The sequence below is a fragment of the Lissotriton vulgaris genome, chromosome 1_1 (genome assembly GCF_964263255.1).
Source record: "Lissotriton vulgaris chromosome 1_1, aLisVul1.2, whole genome shotgun sequence".
NCBI lineage: Eukaryota > Metazoa > Chordata > Amphibia > Caudata > Salamandridae > Lissotriton > Lissotriton vulgaris.
Window position 1 is genome coordinate 535,620,393 of NC_141685.1, and position 18,145 is coordinate 535,638,537.

Below are 18,145 nucleotides of genomic sequence, written 5' to 3' on the forward strand. Positions count from 1 at the left end.
CAGAAACCTGCCAGGCCAGTGCACAACACTTGCATTACCCTCGGTCTGCCTGCCATTGCGCTCCATGCTTCTAAAAGGTAAGAAAAGAACGTGCGTTTGCGTTTCTAATGTCCGATCCTGCAGCAGCACACTTCCAAAGCCCATACATGACAGTAACCCGATTCACGGCCCCATTCTCCCGATTTTTTTTTTAAAAAAATCTCCCTCTTCGCTCTTCTGAAATGTTGGCATGTATGCAGTGATGGGCGACCCTCTCAACTGAATGGACACCGACCCGCTCACAGAGCGCTGCTGCTCTTTTCTTTCTTGAGCAGGCGAAGGTCCCTTTGGTGCGCCCCAGTCAGTCTGCACACAAACCGTACTCTTTAAAGCGGCCAAGTAGACTCCGGTGTTTAGGAAATCAAAACAAGGACAGCAACAGCTGCCCATGTGCGGCTGGACCAGGACTTCCGGAGCAACTGAAAGTTCTTTTCCGGTGCACCACAGGGGATGTCACTTCCGGTACACCACGGCTTCGTCGGGGGTGTGTAGACCGTCTTTTCTGGGCGGATTATGTTTTTTAACCAATCGGAGGGCTTAATGGGAAGTACAACCACAAAGGTCCTCCTAGTACCGCCCCTTAGCCTGTCAATCGGTTTAAACCCTGCTTTCTGATAGCCAGCAAGCACATCAACGTTGGTTAATAAAAATCAGAAGCAAGGTAGAGGCGATCGGATGTTATATATTTTCTGTTGGGAGACAGGAGGTAAGGTTCACACTCTGGTCTCTAATGCCTTAATCACTAGGGTTGTATGTTTGAGGAAGGGCAAATGAGAAATCGGGGGGAATGAAGAAGAGAGTGATGGGCCAGTATGATCCAGGGAGTGAGGGTGAAGAGACATATAGTGAATAATTAAGAAAGAGAGCCATTAGTTAACAGTCATCTGCTAACCTTGGAAGCATTTCCATAGATTTGTGGGTGTGGTATTGGAGAGAGTGAGCTGCAACCCTTAAGGGAGGGCGAGTTATTTGGGGGCGAGGTGGTTACAAGATTATGCGTTAACGGACGGGTCAAATACTGCGTTTTGTAGTAGTGTCTTGCAAGTATATTTGCAAACAAGGCGTATGTTTTGCGGGATGATTTGAAAAGGAACTCATAAAGTATTATGCTACTTAAAGCGGTGACACAATACCATGGAACAGAATTTCTTTCACTGCTGCAAAAGTATTTAGCTGAAATAAAACACGTCATATTGCAATTCTTGAGTAAGCTAGACAACATTGTTTCGTCTTATATGGAATTTAATAACGTTCCTCTGAGCATATACTCAGTACAACAGCCTTCCAATATATTCTAAATGTGGGTTCTCAGGACTGTGTTGCAAGCTAACAAGTTGTTTCTTATTCCAGCATGGTAAATGCAGTATATAAATGACCATGCATCATCTTAGGTATTTTTATTCAGAAAGTCGCATTCAAATAATATGTCGGGTGCTTGGACCAAATAAGATGCATTTAGTTTTGGTGCCCCGAGGTACCAAAATTAAGAACTTGTAATCAAGATTTTGAAAAACCGCTCCAACTACATAGCAGTTGAAAGTGCTCCTTGTACAGTTGTGGTTAAATTGCAACAACGCAAATGCTATCCCTGGGTCATCAAGTTGTCAAAGAGCGAAGACGTCTGGCTGAGATTGTAGGATTGGGAAACCAGTGTCTTGCAAAAGCGTTATGTTTGTTGTCTACTGGGAAAAATATTGTTATAGAAATCAAGTATTTATAAAAGTAAAGTAATTCAAAGCTTGAAACTTATGTTTGCAGTACATTTGTCATAGCTTTTACATCACAGACTTTAGTATCATAAAGCTCAGTTTATTACATAGGATGTAGCCTGGAGGATCAACTCCACTGCCGGTAGTATGTACATATGGGTCAAAGGTATCTGGAATTATTATGTTGTGTGTTCATTAAACATGTTTATTTCGAGTGGATAGCATTTAAGGGTCATTTTGTGTTTTACTACTCTTAGGAAGTTTACATTTATTTCTAAACTATTATTTATCATGTATATATCTTATGAGAACTTTATGAACTCAAAGCCTGTAAATGTTTATGGTAAACTGAACTAAACTTTTATCACAAAGATGAATAAAGTATAATGTGGTCATAGTTTGAAAATAGTTAAAACCTTACATGTGCGATTGACCTCCTTAAATACGTGGATGTAAAGCATAGATTGTAATCTTAATGTGTATTTTAAAGTTTAACTATTATAAAAGTAATGTGTTTAACTTATTGGATCTTAGTGCTCCATTTACTGGATTTTAAGGAAAGTTGTCTCTGGGCCAATGAACCTTTGTGTACATTTTCAGTGTAAAACTGTCAGTAGCAAAGGCTTACTAAAACATCTATAGACAGTGGAACAAGCTCAACCTTGCTTCACTCAGCTATCACCTACCTTCCTCGCTTCCACCAGATAGTATTATAGAAGTGAAGGATTTATGTTACTGATTAGCTGAATATCTAGATAGACTGATACTTCTTAAGTTTTCTTTGTGCCATAGTCATAAGACTCATTGTCTCAAAAAAATGTAAAGACAGAAAATAAAACTTTGGAACACTGAGGGAAGAAATGACAAACCTGCTTTCAAAATCGTAGCAGGATATAGAAAAAGCCCATCAAGAAAACAAAAACATTCTACTTTCATTGAATCTCTCAAGCAAAAATGGTGACCCCAGGAACTGTACAGGATGCTCTCAGAAATATGTTTCCTGCTAAAAAAATCCCTTGCATTCTCTGATGGCCTTGCAGACAATCGCATCACAAAACCCAAAACTATGGAACACTACCCCAGAAGCAAGCCATTGAAAGGCAGGCAAGAGGTCCAAATAATCCTATAATAGTTCTCCACCATACTGTACAAGGAACTGCCCAAGGCATGCTTCCATACTGGCTTTTCATTTGACCATGTCCATCTCAAACTTTCAAGGGCATTACCTCCTCGTCCGTCTTCCTCGCAGCAGTAATCACATATGAGCCTCCGGCTCCACACAGAATTCCAAGTTTAAAAAAAGAAACAGCGCTCTAGTCTCCCCTCCCTCCTCCAAGATGGCCCCCAGTGGCTCCATCCAATCCCATAAAGGGATACATAGACAGCAACACGACCTGTTCTTTTTTTTTTTTCTGCACTTCTCTGAGTGCTGTGTTCCCTGCTGCTCAGGTGAGTGAGGCTGGGGTCTTGCTTTAGCAGCCCCTTATGGCCTCGGGTATTTAGTTGGGGGGAAGTTAGTTTGTATTGTAATTTGTTTGTTTCCCCTTTCTTTTGCCTGGCAATGTGTCCTGCTTAGCAGACTTTTGGTACTCTTTTATGCGGGTTCGCATGGTGTTCCTGCTTCGGATGGCCGCGCCTACGCTTCCTGCTTGGCGGGAGGTTCATTGTCCGGTGCGTGCCCCCTTTCCGTTTATGTTTTGTTTCTTGCCGGCGCTTGCTGCCTAGCGGCGAGTTTTGACGGTGAAACGCCACGTTCCGCCGCGCGTCCTGCTTCTGGGACTCTGCGCGGTTGGCTGTTTGTTAGTTGCCTAGCGGCGATTTTTGCCGGGGACACGCCCCTTTCCGACCACGCGTCCTGATTCTAGGGCTCTGCGCGGTCGGGTGTTTGTTTTCCTTGCCGATATTTGCTCTCTTAGCTGGGATCTTGGCGGGGCGGTGTGTGGAGTTTTCCTTGGTGTCTTCTTTTCCTCGGGAGCCTCTTTAGCGGTGGCTGGCGTTTCTTCGTGCTTTTTGTACTTCGTTAGGGGGCGAGTCATTGGGTGTGTCTATGGTTGCTTGGCGACCTACAGACTATTTAAGGGTTCAGGTGTTTTCTGTCCCTTGCTATTGGTTATTTTGCTCGTGGCTGGTGTGATGGAAGGAGGTTCTTCAAATATGTCAGTTCCTGACTCCTTGGAGGCTTCTGGTTCTGGGATGTCTGTTCCTTCTATGGATTTGTTGCAGAAAATGATTAATTCTGCGGTTGCTGCTGCATTACATGACAGGGTTCCTGTTTCTCCTGACAAAAAGGCGCGAGTTGATGACGTTCCGACTGTTGACTCTGACGCTGAGGAGGAGGTTAATGTCAAGGGTAGTTTTGTGCAGGGTGCCGACCTTAAGGAGGTCCTCTGTCACATACGCAAGAACTTGGTTTTCCCTGAATCTGTAGTTCCTGTGGAGGATGACTTGTTTTCGCAATATCAGCGTCCTGAGCCTGATTCATTGCCCCTTCATTCTTCGGTGTTGAAGGTCTTGGAAACCGAATGGAAGGATGTAGACAATGGTTCCTTTCCTCGTTTCCTGAATAAGCGATATCCTATAAAGGATTTTTCGGTCAAGTTTCCTTCCTCGGTCAAGGTGGATTCCTTGATGGCCAGTATGACTTCCCATGGTTCTGTGGTCTCTGAAGATTCCTCCCCTGCTGACCCTGTTGATCAGAAGGTGGATGGTGCGGTGAAACGCACTTTTTCGGCTGCTAATTTTTCCATTAGGGCGGCAGCCTATTCTTCTTACACCATCCAGTCCTTACTGAAAGATTTTCAGTCTCTGTCGGAATTGTTAGACCAGGGGGAGGATGTTTCTTCTACCCTGGCGATGATGGAGCAAGAGGTTCGCCTGTTTTCAGATGTCTCCTTTGATTCTTTGGGTGTGGCGGCTTCTGCGGCTGGGTCTTCTGTGGCTGCGAGGCATCAGTTGTGGCTTAGTTCCTGGAAGGCTGATGCTGCGCAGTAGGGTCTCCTGATGAAGATCCCCTTTTCTTGAGCTAAACCTTTTGGTACTCCTTTGGATGACATGGTGAAGAAAACGGCTGAGGACCGTAAGCTCCTTGTTCCTGAGCGGGCTGGTCGCTTCTGTTCCTTTGGTTCTCATAGGGCTTTTGGTCCTTCTAGGAGGGGTCGGGCTGGTCAGCCCTTTCGTGGAAGGGGGCGTGGCCGGGGTGCTCCTTCCTTTGATAAATCCTGGTTCCCCGGTGCTTCAGCCTCCTCCACTCCTGCTTCCAAATCGTGACTGGATCGCTCCTGGTGTGGGTCCGGTTGGGGGTCGCCTCAATTGCTTCTTGGACTCTTGGCGGATGACTATGTCACACCAATGGGTGCTTCAGGTGGTTTTGGAGGGTTTGCGTCTTGGGTTTTCCCGGACTCCCCCCAGACTGTTTCAAGGCCACTCCTTGTCCCCGAGACCCTCTATGACGATTGGCGCTTTTGGAAGGCATCGATTCCCTGGTGGTCAAGAAGGTGGTGATTCCTGTGCCCAGCGATCAGTTGGGGTTGGGAGTGTATTCCATCCTATTCCTGATGTCCAAGCGCACCGGGGATATTCGGCCTGTGATGGATCTGAAGTGGGTCAATACTTTCATCCCTCACCAGCGGTTCAAAATGGTTTCTCTTCAGTTGATCCTTCCTCTGGTGTCTCAGGGCGATTTTCTGGCATCGATAGACTTGAGGAATGCTTATCTGCATGTTCCTATTCATCTGGACTATCAGAGGTCTCTCCAATTTTGCGTACTGGGTCGTCATTACCAGTTCCAGGTATTACCTTTTGGGCTCTGCTCTGCTCCCAGGATCTTTACTAAGATTCTGGCTCCTCTTATTGGACATTTACATGGGGAGGGCATTAGTGTTTTTCCATATCTGGACGACATTTTAATTTCTGCTTCTTCTCTTCCTATGGCGGAGTTACATGTCCAGAGGGTGTGCCATGTCCTGGAGCATCATGGGTTCCTCGTGAATGTGCCAAAGTCCTCCCTGGTTCCTGCGCAGGATTTGACTTTCATTGGGGCTCTGTTCAGGACTCAGTTGGGGATGGTGTTCCTGCCCCCTCCCCGGATTCTGTCCCTGATGTCTGCAGTTCGTGCCCTGGTGTTGAGGCATTCTCATCCTGTGAGCCTGTGGTTGAGGGTTCAGGGTCTGATGTCGGCATTTTTGTTGAAGGTGCAGTAGGCTCGCCTCCACATGTACCCAGTGGTGTCCCACATTTTGTCGCATTGGGACCCCTGTTCCCTCGATATGAGTGTTTTGGTTCCTATGTCGGAGGATGTTCGGGTGGTCCTGGGTTGGTGGTTGGACGAAGGTCATCTGTCCAGGGGCCGCCCCTTTCTGATTGTTCCTACCCGCGTGGTCACTACTGATGCCAGCCTGCTAGGGTGGGGTGCTACTCTGGGGGATTCGACGACTCAGGGGGTTTGGCCTCAGTCGGTTTGGCCTCAGTCGGTGTTATCGTGTTCTTCCAACTACAAGTAGCTGAAGGCCGTCCTTCTGGGTCTGTTGGATTTCTCAGATCTTGTTCAGGGTCACCATGTGCAGATCCGGACGGACAATCTGGTGGTGATGTCTTATGTGAACCATCAAGGGGGGTGCAAGGTTCGATCCCTCAGTTGCCTCAGCCGTCGGATTTGTTGTTGGGCGGAGGTGCATCTGGAGTCCCTATCTGCCATTTACCTGCCTGGTGCGGAGAACACTGTGGCGGATTGTCTGAGCCGAGTGTTTCCTTCCATGGGGTCCTTGTCCCTCACACGGTTGATGTTCAGGAGGTTGCAGGAGATGTTTGGCTGTCCTATTGTGTACCTGTTTGCCTCCCAGTACAATGCCCAGATCCGATGCTTTTGCACGATTATGCCTTGCCGGGATGCCTGGAGGGTGGACGCACTTTCGTTCCTTTGGCCGAAGGGTCTATTGTATGCGTTTCCCCCCTGTTCCTCTGATTCCGGCTGTCTTGTAGAGAATCAAGAGGGAGGGGTCCTTTGTGCTTCTGATTGCTCCGTATTGGAAGCGTCGCTCTTGGTATCCCCTGCTGTTGGAATTGGCTGTGTCTCCGGCATGGGCCTTGCCATTCGTGCCTTATCCTCTGATGGGTCCTCTTCTTCCTCTGCCTGTGTTCCGTTCCCTGGGTCTGCGGGCCTGGCTCCTGAGAGGGATTCTTTGATGCGGGAAGGTTGTTCTGTGACTGTGGCTGGGGTCATTCAGCAGTCCCGGAGGCCTTCTACACTGAAGTCCTACGCAAAGCACTGGGTTAATTTTGCTTCTTGGTGTGTGGGTCGCGACCTCTTGGTGGCTTCTTTGGACCCGGCTTGCATTTTGTATTTTTTGAATGATGGTTTTGTGTTGGGCTTGGCCGTTTCGACTCTTCGGGCTCAGTGAGGCGCCATTCGGGCATTTCATGTCCTCACTTTGGTTTCAATTTCTCCATTGGTTGCTAGACTTTTTAAGTCTCTCTCTTTCCAATGCCCCCGTCCTATCATGTTTCCTCCTCCTTGGGACCTTCCTTTGGTTTTGCGTTCCTTACAGTTGGCTCCCTTCGAGCCGCTGGAATCGGTAGACTTGAAGTTTTTAACGCTCAAGGTGGTATTTCTTGTGGCGATTGCTTCTGCCAGGCGTATGGGTGAGTTGGGTGCTTTCCTTCGTTCTGCCCCATTTTTGTTGGTTTTGGCGGACCGTGTGGTCTTGCGCCCTCATCCTACATTTATACCTAAGGTGGATTCTTATTTTCACCGGTCTACTGAGGTGGTTCTTCTGGTTCTTTGTCCTGATCCTTCCTCGGCTGAGGAGTCCCTTTTGCACCTCTTGGATGTTCGTCGTGCCCTATTGATTTATTTATCGCGCACTTCTTCCTTTTGTAAAGTGGACAACTTGTTTGGTTTGTCACGTCAGGGCCTGAGACCCTCCCTCTCCACGATCAGTCGTTGGATTAAAGAGGCCATTCTGTTGGCATATGCTTCGGTTTCTGAGGTTCCCGCCCTTCCTGTTCAGGGTTGTTCCACCCGATCTGTTGCTGTGTCATGGGCTTCCTTTAAGGGGGTGTCCGTGGAGGATGTTTGCAGGGCTGCTACTTGGCCGTCCCCTCATACCTTCATGTCCCATTACCGCCTTCAGATAGAGGGTGGGGGATCTGTTTCTTTTGCCTCTTCTGTTCTTTCTGCAGGAGTTCCCTGAGAGGTTGTCTTTTTTGGTTAATATGCCTCTGTATATTAAGATTGTTTTTCACTGCACTGATGGTGTGGTCTGTTTTCCTTACATGAAGCTGATTGCTTTGGTAGCGGCTCATATGTGATTACTGTGGCGAGGAAGACGGACGAGAAGATAATGCCCCAGTTACTTACCGGTAATCTTCATTACTCCGAGTGCTTGTCTTCCTCGCCACAGTAGAGTTTCCCTTCCCTCCCGGCCCTGGTGGTGGCTTCATGTCTGAGGCTTGGTTTTCAGGTCGTGTTGCTGTCTATGTATCCCTTTATGGGATTGGATGGGGCCACTGGGGGCCATCTTGGAGGAGGGAGGGGAGACTAGAGCGCTGTTTCTTTTTTTAAACTTGGAGTTCTGTGTGGAGCCGGAGGCTCATATGTGATTACTGTGGCGAGGAAGACAAGGACTCGGAGTAATGAGGATTACCGGTAAGTAACCGGGGCATTCCACTCACCATGAAAGCAGTCATCCCAGCATGGAGCCTAAATCAACTCCATAATACCAGACATCTTCCTGAATCACCATGAGATTTCACCCAAGAAACTAATCATAAAGAAGAATCACACTGATCTAGGCATCTACCAACTGAGTCCAATATACCGTTCTTAAAAAACTGATTGAAAGAGTTGCTTTCACTTAGATCTTCAGCTTCTTTGAAGAAAACAACATCCTTTCTGACCACCACTTGGTTTTACCCTGGTAAATGAACTGAATTCTGCCTACACACTACCTAGGAAGATTTGAGAACCACAGATGATGGAAATTGAGTCACTGTCCTACTATTAGAATTAATGAACAGACAAATCAACGCCGTTTCTTCATCTTGCTTCAACATTCTGCGCATGCTCAAAAAAACATTTAGCTGGATCCCCACTGAAACTAGAAAAACAGTCACCCACGCTCTGGTCACGAGCTGACTGGACTACGGAAACACCCTCTACGCCGGTACCACCGCAAAACTCCAGAAAAAACTCCAACGCATCCAGAACGCTTCAGCCAGGCTCATATTAGACATCCCGCGTAAAGAACACATCTCTGGTCACCTGAAAAACCTCCACTGGCTCCCCGTCAATAAGAGGATTACTTTCCGGCTCCTAACCCACGCACACAAAGCACTCTACGAAATCGGACCCGAATGCCTCAACACACGACTGTCCTTCTACACCCCGTCCCGCCAATTACGATCCTCCAACCAAGCCCTTGCCACTGTACCTCGCATCAACAAAACAACCATGGGAGGTAGATGCTTCTCCTACCTGGCAGCTAAAACCTGGAACTCACTTCCCACTCACCTTCGCCTTACTCAGAACCACCTAGCATTCAGAAAGCAACTTAAAACGTGGATATTTGACAAGTAATTCTCCACCCTTCTTCAAGCGCCTAGAGACCCTCTGGGTATGTAGCGCGCTATATAAATTTATTGACTTGACTTGACTTGACTAATCTTTTCCTACATTTCCGATAAATCAAGCATCATCTTATGTCCTTCAAACTCATCAGCTTCTTTCATCTTTAACTCTGTCCCTTCAGGTTCATCATTTTTCCACTTCTCATTAACACGTAACTAAGCACACTACTTGGCTTCATCAAGCACTTCCGCTTAATCTGCTGCTACTATGCAGTGATATTCAAGATTATCCGCAAGCTGGGATACAACTGACTGCGCTGCGTCTGGGCCATTCTGTTGCTGCATGCTACGGACTAGTGGATGCTGATCAATTTAAGCTCATCTCATCAAAAACGAAGAGTCTCACCTGTGGAAAATAAGAGTTCTACCAGCCAACAACCATGTGGCATAGGGAGCATTATATCTCCCTTTGGCAACATTAATTGAAGTTGGATATTGGGGATGATCTTGGACTTCTTGCTAAATCCTCAAGTGAAAACTAGCCCCAGATAATATAAAAACGAAAAACGGTTGACTTCTGGAATGGATATCCATTTTCAGTTATGGATAAAGCCTCACTAGCTAAGATGGTGGTTCTGCATCGCTGCCAGCATGTTCTACAGGGACCCATATTTTCCACACCAAAATTATTTTGTAAATATTTGGGCCAGTTGTTACTGTCACTAGTGTGTGCCAGGAAATGTTGTAGGGTTAGACTGACTGTGCCGAAGTTGCCATTGAAAAAAGGGGTGCTGGAACTCCTAGATATGGAGCTAAGGTATGTAGCATCCTAGCTACAACATGCAGTCTACTTGCTGGATGAAGAATGACATTGGGAAAAACAACTACTGAAAGGGACACATGAAAATATACAGATCCCTGAACTCTTGATGATAGGAAGGTGTGTCCCAGAACATTTCCTGTTTGTAATTAGACAAAAGGCCCAAGTGCGGAGAAGGGCAGTGAAGAGTATACTAAATCACTCACCGTTTACGGCAAAGATGCAACTGTAGAGTATCCACCCTTTCAGAATAATGCAAGAAATTAATGTGATGAAATCGAGATAAAAGGGGAGGATGTGAAGTGGTGGATGTCCTCAAATAATACATGTGTTGAAACGCAAGAATATTGTGGTATTCCTCCCGGATAATTTTTGACATTTGCTTAAACATCACAGGTGCGAGATACATTTGATAAATGCTCCCTAATGCCTCAGATTACCCAAGTCCTGATTAAATTGTCAACGTTGACATAAGGGCAACAATTGGTGGCTAATCTTTATAGGGCACTCTGGCAGCATATTCAGCTGAGAACAGGGAGAGATGGGTTAGAGACTGTAGGGAACCATTAGCAAAGGAAGAATCCTCAGAAGCATGAATTTATGTTAAGGGCATAGCTAGCAGTTCAAGATTCAAATTAATCAGGTTCCCTGAGATAACCTACCTGACCTCACTCAAGTAAGATCCTTACGAGAACGAGCTTCACGTACCCATGATGCAAGGAAGCAGAACAGACCTTAACGTTATGATGTGGAGCTGCCCACAAGTATAGACCAGTACAGATCTACTGGAAAGAGGTGAAGAGAACCGTACAGGCAGCCACTGGAAGCCTTCTTAAATTGATACATAAGGAAGGCTTGCAAGTGATAATACCACTTTGAGTAAACAGGGCAAAATGAGAAACAGATTTGCTGTGCTGGGTACAGTATTGGCTTGGTGCAAACTAGTGATTCACTACCTTTGTCAGAGGGTGCCGAAAATGCAAACTTAGATTAGAGATGTGATTGAATAGGCAGTTGCAGAAGATTCATTGATAAATATAAGAAAAGATGAGATCCTTGCTGAGGGTCTGGCTGAGCGGGCCTAAATAGTACAGACACTTTCCAACCACCAAACCCCCTTAGACTAGACCCCGTGAGCATGGGTGTGAACCCATAAGGCAAAATAACACAAATGGGAATGCTAGATACCAAAGTGGGCTGGTTAGAGCCTCTAACAAAGCACGCATGAGTGAAATTGTCTCCTTGTGCTACATACAGCAACCGCAAAGGGAAAGATCAATCGCCATGGTAAGATTAAAGTACAGTGTAAATGCAAGTAAAAGAAACACATTCTGGTGTCTGGGACGAAACTTAATATCACCATGTGAGCAATGAGTATGCTTTCTGAGATGCATGCCCCAATGTATCAAGAACTTGCATTTGTTGATATTCTCACATACACAACAAGTAAAAAGTATTAAAAAAACAATAATTCCCTGTCCCAGGAGGCCTAATAATTAAAGGCCAAACTCCTGTTATGCAAATGGTGTAGTTATTCAGAAAAGGGCTAAATAACTTCCTCCATCATACATCTTCATACCATACCATAACAATACATTTAAAATAAATACAGCCAAAACCAAAATAATGAAGTTTGCTTAAGTAAGTTTTAGGAGAAGAATAGATAGAGGTGTCGTTGGGTCATACTGTCATCTTGAAGTGTTGGATCGTTTTTACACAGTCTGATGAATGCGTTGTCATAGAATTTTGCTCTTCTAAACTTAGATTTTTCAAGATTTAACAATAATACTTTGGATAGGAAATCTTGATGGGTGCTACTGTCTGAGTAGTCAAATGATGAGGTGGGCCTGCATTAACCATAGGTGGTACAACATTTTTAGGTCTCGCCTGAGCCAGCGCATGCTCTGTTCTGCGAGACATTTAGTAAGCAGGTTTTGAAAGTGCTGCCACAGGCTTTTGGTGGCCTCAAGCTTGCGGTTATGCGCGAGTGCAGCCGCCATGTGCCTTTCCTCCGTCACGGGTCATTAAGTGTTTCGCGATCATTTTCCCTTTCGCGGCCCTGCGCAGCGCAGAGGCGCCATCTGGCTTTTCTCTTGCTTTCCCTGTGCGCGCGCGCACACCACTCGCGTGTTTTAAAAAAATATATATATTTTTGCTCGCGCGCGCACACAACTCCCAGTCGTGGCCGTACGTTTTCTTTTTGCTCGCGGCCATTGCTTTTTTCTTCTTCTCCTGGTCGCGGCCGCATGTTTTCTTTTTGCTCGTGGCCAATGCTTGTTTCTTCTTCTGGTGCGCTGCATGCTAACTTCCATCGCCACCCTGATGAGCAATGATCTCCTATATGCAGCTTTGTGGTGCACGTTTTCTCTTTCGCTTTCTCTTTTGGTTTAATGCGGCAACCCTGTCCCGCTGTACTGTAGAGCTCTGCCTCCCTCACCAGGCATGCTGTGCCACCACTGACCATCCCAGCTGAATGGACCCAGGTTGCTTGCAGCCGTTATTCAGTAAAAACAAGAGTTATTTACACGGTGCACGTGCGGCAGTCACGGGAGAGCCCCCTCATTACTCTGCCATTTGTTACGCATCGCACGCTTCGTGCAGCTCGGCTCCTCTGCGTTAATTAAATTGAGTTGTGAATTGGCTAGTGACCGTGCATTAGAACATTAAAGGTTGCCTCCCTCTGTCTTCAATAGACCCTCCAAAAATGAGACATGGCTGAATTTAGTGAAATCAACCGAGAGATATGACAAAAAACCGTGACTTTCCCCTCAAAACCGGGACTCCTGGCACCCCTCAGAGGAGCATGTCCTTGTGTGACTTGTGATGTTTCTCTTTGCCTTCCCAGCGCACCGCAGCTCCACAGCGAGTATGTGTTGTGCTCTCTGTGCTCAAAAGCTTCCCCCGCCACCCCCCCGGACCCGCACACTTGTCCCCGAATGTGCATTCTAAGCTGTACAGGTATGTGCAGTGTGCTCAGTCATCGCAGAGCTATCTCTCAGACTACCCGCCTGCTGCAGGCCTCCGCTTTATTTTCCCTCTCCATTGGATTAATGGGAAAGATATAAATCACTGTGTACTATTAGATTAACTTCAGCTCAGCCTCCGAATATATCTGCACACGTTTGCCTTATGATGGCAGAGTTATTAAAATGAGCTCAGAGGGAGCACCTGCCCCCGTGAATAATTAATGCACTTTCTGGGCGCTTCCATCAGCGCTGCTTCTCTCCCTCCCACTACCTCAGAATTTCTCTCCCTCCCAGTACCACAGAATGCCTCCCCTCCCACTAGCCCACTCGTCTCTCCCTCCTGCTACCTCTGTCCCTCCCCTCTCACCCGCGCTGCTTCTCTCTCCTTCCACCCGCGCTGCTTCTCTCTCCTTCCACCCGCGCTGCTTCTCTCTCCTTCCACCTGTGCTGCTTCTCTCTCCTTCCACCTGTGCTGCTTCTCTCTCCTCCCATCCTCGCTGCTTCTCTCTCCTTCTACCCTCGTTTTACTAGGACCTAGGCGTTTTGGTGCTTGTGGCACGCACGGAGCCTTGCTCCCTTTCTTTAGCCACTTCAATGATAGTTTCAGCATTTACACCAGCAAAAACGATTTTGTAGGGCATTTTCTTTCGAGTTGAAGAAACTATGTTGCGTCTTTGTAAAAACTAATTTTTTATGTCCTTGAAATGAGTGTAATTATGCAAACACGCTCTGCATTTATTTTTTTTCCCCAGTCATTTCACCGATTTACACAAATGAGTTTGAAGTTGTTGCAAACCAAATAAACCTCCCGTCACTATATCAGCATGAATTTTTGATCATTGCCTGTTATCTATTTTCATGTTGATACCGAAAGGCAGTGGGCAGACCTTCAGACGGGGACTGTCAGCTTCTTATATTGAGAACTGGGAGGGTGAGGGCAAAATTGGACCCTCGTTGCACCTGCCTTTTAGAACTTTTGGTGTTGAGCACCAGCAGGAGCTGGCCTACTTAAAGCCCTTGCAGACGTGATATGTCTGTGATAGATATCTGACAACCGTGCACGGGACATAAAGCAGAGGAAATTATCTTATGTATAGTGGCCTGGATAACAGAAAACGTTACGAAAACAAGAGGGGGAGGTAGAGCAAATGGGGAATGGATTCTTGCTCCACAGAGATACTTTAATAAACAAAGAGAATCCAACCCGCAGGTAGGGTGAAGTGTTCAACATGTGTTGGAGCACTTAGTGTTTTGTAAAATACCCCTCACACACCAACAGGCCCCTTGGTGTCATGCTTCATCATCGGGGCCTTCGCACTCCTCTAACGGGATGCGGCGTGCTGCGACCTACGACTACATGGGAGCACTTATAGTTAATGACTGTATGTGGTGCATTTGTGTGGGGTGTATTTACAAGTGAGTGGTGGGACGTGGTGAAGATTTAAAAAGTACCTGGCACATGAGTATATTGGAAAGAATTTTATTCTAAACTCTGGCTGGTACTATTAAAAAAAGTGCAGCGTGAGGTCAAATCTGTTGTATTAATGAACAGGACCTCTGGTGTGCGTCAACATGTTTCGGAGGCAAGCTCCTTCTTCAGGAAGGGGGCACAACTTCCCCACCTTACTCACGTATTTCTAGATAATATCAAGATGTATTTATAAAAAAGTGAAACATAAGGCTAAATGTGCCTACAGCGGTCTGCAAGCTCAATGACTTATGAAGCTTGCTTACTTGCTTCATGAGCAATAGGAATGTCTGGGGTGTTGCTATTTTTGCAATAGGATCGGGACATAGTAATCTCCGCCTTACCCCCACACGCTGCTCCGCTGAAGTTTAGTTTAGTTTAGTTTATGACATTTGTTAAGCGCTTGGTTGCACAGAGAACAGTGCGTCCCCGCGCTGACAACCCTACCTACATCTCTTCAGCTTAGCTCACAGAGGGTGAGCAAAGGGACACGGGGGAACTATGCTGAGTTTATCATGGGGAAAAGATGGGTTTTCAGCCTCTGTCTGAACCTGGTTTCAGACGGCTCCATCCTCAGTTCGATAGGTAGGTTATTCCAGTCGTTGCTGGCATGGTGTCTGAATGAACGTCCTCCCATCCTTGCTCTATGTATCCGAGGCACCACTAATAGCATGCTACCCATCGACCTCAAAGGACGTGAAGGGCGATAGACTGGAAGCAGGTCCTGAAGATATGGAGGTGCTTTTTTGTGAGCTATACGGTGGGTGATGCACATAGTTTTAAATTTGATTCTTTCCTTTATTGGGAGCCAATGAAGGGAGCGTAATGCATGTTTCCCAGAGGCTCTCCTAGGGAGGTTAAGGACCAGCCTAGCAGCTGCGTTCTGGACGCGTTGTAGCTGTGTTAGGCCCTTTTTACTAAGTCCACATAGGAGGGAGTTCCCATAATCTAACTGGGAGGTGACCAAGGCGTGTACCATAGTTTTTCTGGAGCTGGGGGGCAATAGGTCCAGGATTTTCCTTAGGACCTTCAGAAGTCCATAGCATTTTCCCGCGACCTTACCAACATGATTGGTGTAGGCTAGATTAGAGTCTAGAAGAAAGCCAAGGTTCTTAACTGTATCTACTGGGGCCGGGACAGAGCCCAGTTCAGTGGGCCACCAGGCAGAGGTCCAGATGGAAGGACATGGACCTACAATAAGAACTTCCGTCTTGTTACCATTAAGGCGGAGACAGTTCTGTTTCATCTGAAGACAGAAAACATTATCACAAGAAATAAACTATATGGCTTAAATGAGTGAGTCACTGTGCAAAGAATTGTATTAACGCGTGCAGTCCAAATTAGAACATCTTTGTGGCTATCCACAATACCTCAGTCACTTCTTTGTAAAGGTGTAATCAAAATCGGTGCTCAAATGGAACACTCAGTCATTCAGTACCTGTTTCCTGATGTTGATGAGTGCCAGCAATCGGGGCTTTAAGTGGCCCAGGTCTTCGCAGTGCTGAGCACCGACAGTTCCAACAAGCATTGGCATAGCCAATAGGTCTCACATTTGGGAGCTTATAAGTTCTTAGCCATTCAACAGTTGATGTTTTTGCACCAAGGATATTGTGTTGCATAACTAAACACGTGTAAGGTCCCTAAAGGCAAGACCTATTGGCTCTGCCAATGCTTGTTAAAGTGTGGGTGGAATGTGATTTTAAGTTTAAGGAAGCTTCTTCAATGACTTCAAATGACTTGGTGACAGACATTTGACCTGATGTTCATCAGAGGTACCATTGAGCAAGCGCTTTCTGGATATGGAATTGCATTTCACCAGATAAATCAGATTTTTCTGGCATTAGAAACACCTAGGGGCCTTCTATAGCTTGGAGAAGTTAGCAGTTGTCCTGTACTGTTAAGAGTAAAGAAAGTTCTCAATGATATAGGGTCTGTATTATATGGCCTATGCCTGAAAGAAAAAAGCGGTGTTGTAAATAATAAAGCAAGCCAAGAAAATAATTAAGAAGGACCTTGATTGCGAGCTGATATAATAATGGTGTATGTCATTTTATTCAGTTTGGCTGTTAGCCAGGGCATTCTGAGATACCCAAGAGCAATGCCACGGGTAACTTTTTGCAGAGCAATTGATAATATATACCCAAAAAAATATAGAAATTCTCTCCTTTTTGTGAAAGCTTTACTAATTCTGTGCTTTGTAGTGTGGCGGTAAAGGGCTTCTCTCAATAAAGTAATGGATGTTTTGTAAGATTGTGGGAACAATCTTTCTATTTTGCACATTTTGGCGATAAATACTGGTGGTTAGAGACATGATCACATGTAAAGGCTTAAAATACTAGCTAGTCCTGTATCATACTGCCTGTAATACTATTTGTCTTACAGGTTGAAAATAAAGCATAGTGTTTTGAGAAAATGTTTGTGGGCATTCATCTGTATGGCAGCTGAACTAATGCTACATCTGAAGGTTTGGACCTGTATGTTATATTTTAAACACAGCAATATAAGGAAGTCTTTCAATTCATGGCTCCTAATTTCGGATGATCTTTGAGTTTTACGAGTTTTAACGTTGAAAAATGTATTAACTGACGCATTACATCAAGTAATGTATGTGCATTCACCTTAAACACATTTACACTTGAGCTGTATTCATTGTGATTGAAATTAGAATTAGAAATTAGAGGGAAAGTGATGCCCTTATTGCAGAGGACATGTATACAGATGCTCAGGAAAAGGTAAAGACCCTCGAGCATGTTAGACTGCCCACTTATTGAGCTGCATATCATTTGGCTAGCTGTCTTTTCCAAGGGATCGGGTTTACTGCCCAAAGAAAAACTGTTTTATCCTTTATTAATGTTTACCAGTCACCCAAAGTTGCCACATTCATTTCCTTTCCGTATAGTTGCAGGGGCATCTTTAAGTTGACTTTATACAAGGAAAAACGTGTGAATGGGAAATTCAGAACAGTCTGCCATCATTCGTTTATGGAGCTTTCTGTTGTCTTTGTGATTCTTGGTTTCTAGGTTTATGGCTTCTGTTTAAGTAGTTGATTTAATGGTCCCCAAGTGTGTGCACCATTGGCTCCACCTATCCTATTTTGACAGGCTTGTACTAGTTTGTTGTGAATTGTTAGATCCTTTAAATACCAATTTGATGCAAGGTCTGTTCAAACCACAAAGTGTTTGTACATTACAGGGAGGGCCAATGTAGCTCACTCATCTTTGTATAGTGCTTTGTTGCTTAGTAACTATGTTTGTGCTTTGTAAATTCCTACTCGTATATTTATTAACTGTTGGCACACTGCGAGCTATGTCTGTGTAGCCATTTGTCTGCACATTCAACATTTTAGCTTGCTATTTATTTGTAGGGCTATTCTAACGTTGTTAATAGAGTCTATCCTTTATTAAGATACAAGGATCTTCATAGTGATGCAATTGCTGTGCCCAGGCAAAACTCATCCCCAAGAGCTGCCTGGCACAAAATTGCACTTATTATGGAGATCGCCTTCTTGGATGGCTCTACTTGTGGTGTAAAACATGAACATAATTTGTCCCCGCTAAGGATAGAGATGCATTCTGTTTTT

General features: G+C 45.5%; 1 protein-coding gene across 1 annotated transcript in view; it reads left to right on the top strand.

The window, feature by feature from the left end:
- The first annotated feature begins 503 nt into the window (after positions 1 to 503).
- Positions 504 to 18,145, top strand: part of WDR47 (WD repeat domain 47) — a 373,430-nt gene continuing 355,788 nt past the window's right edge. Inside the window, exon 1 of the mRNA XM_086953906.1 lies at positions 504 to 745. The gene's annotated coding sequence lies outside the window, so the exon portion shown is untranslated. The remainder of the gene's footprint in view (positions 746 to 18,145) is intronic.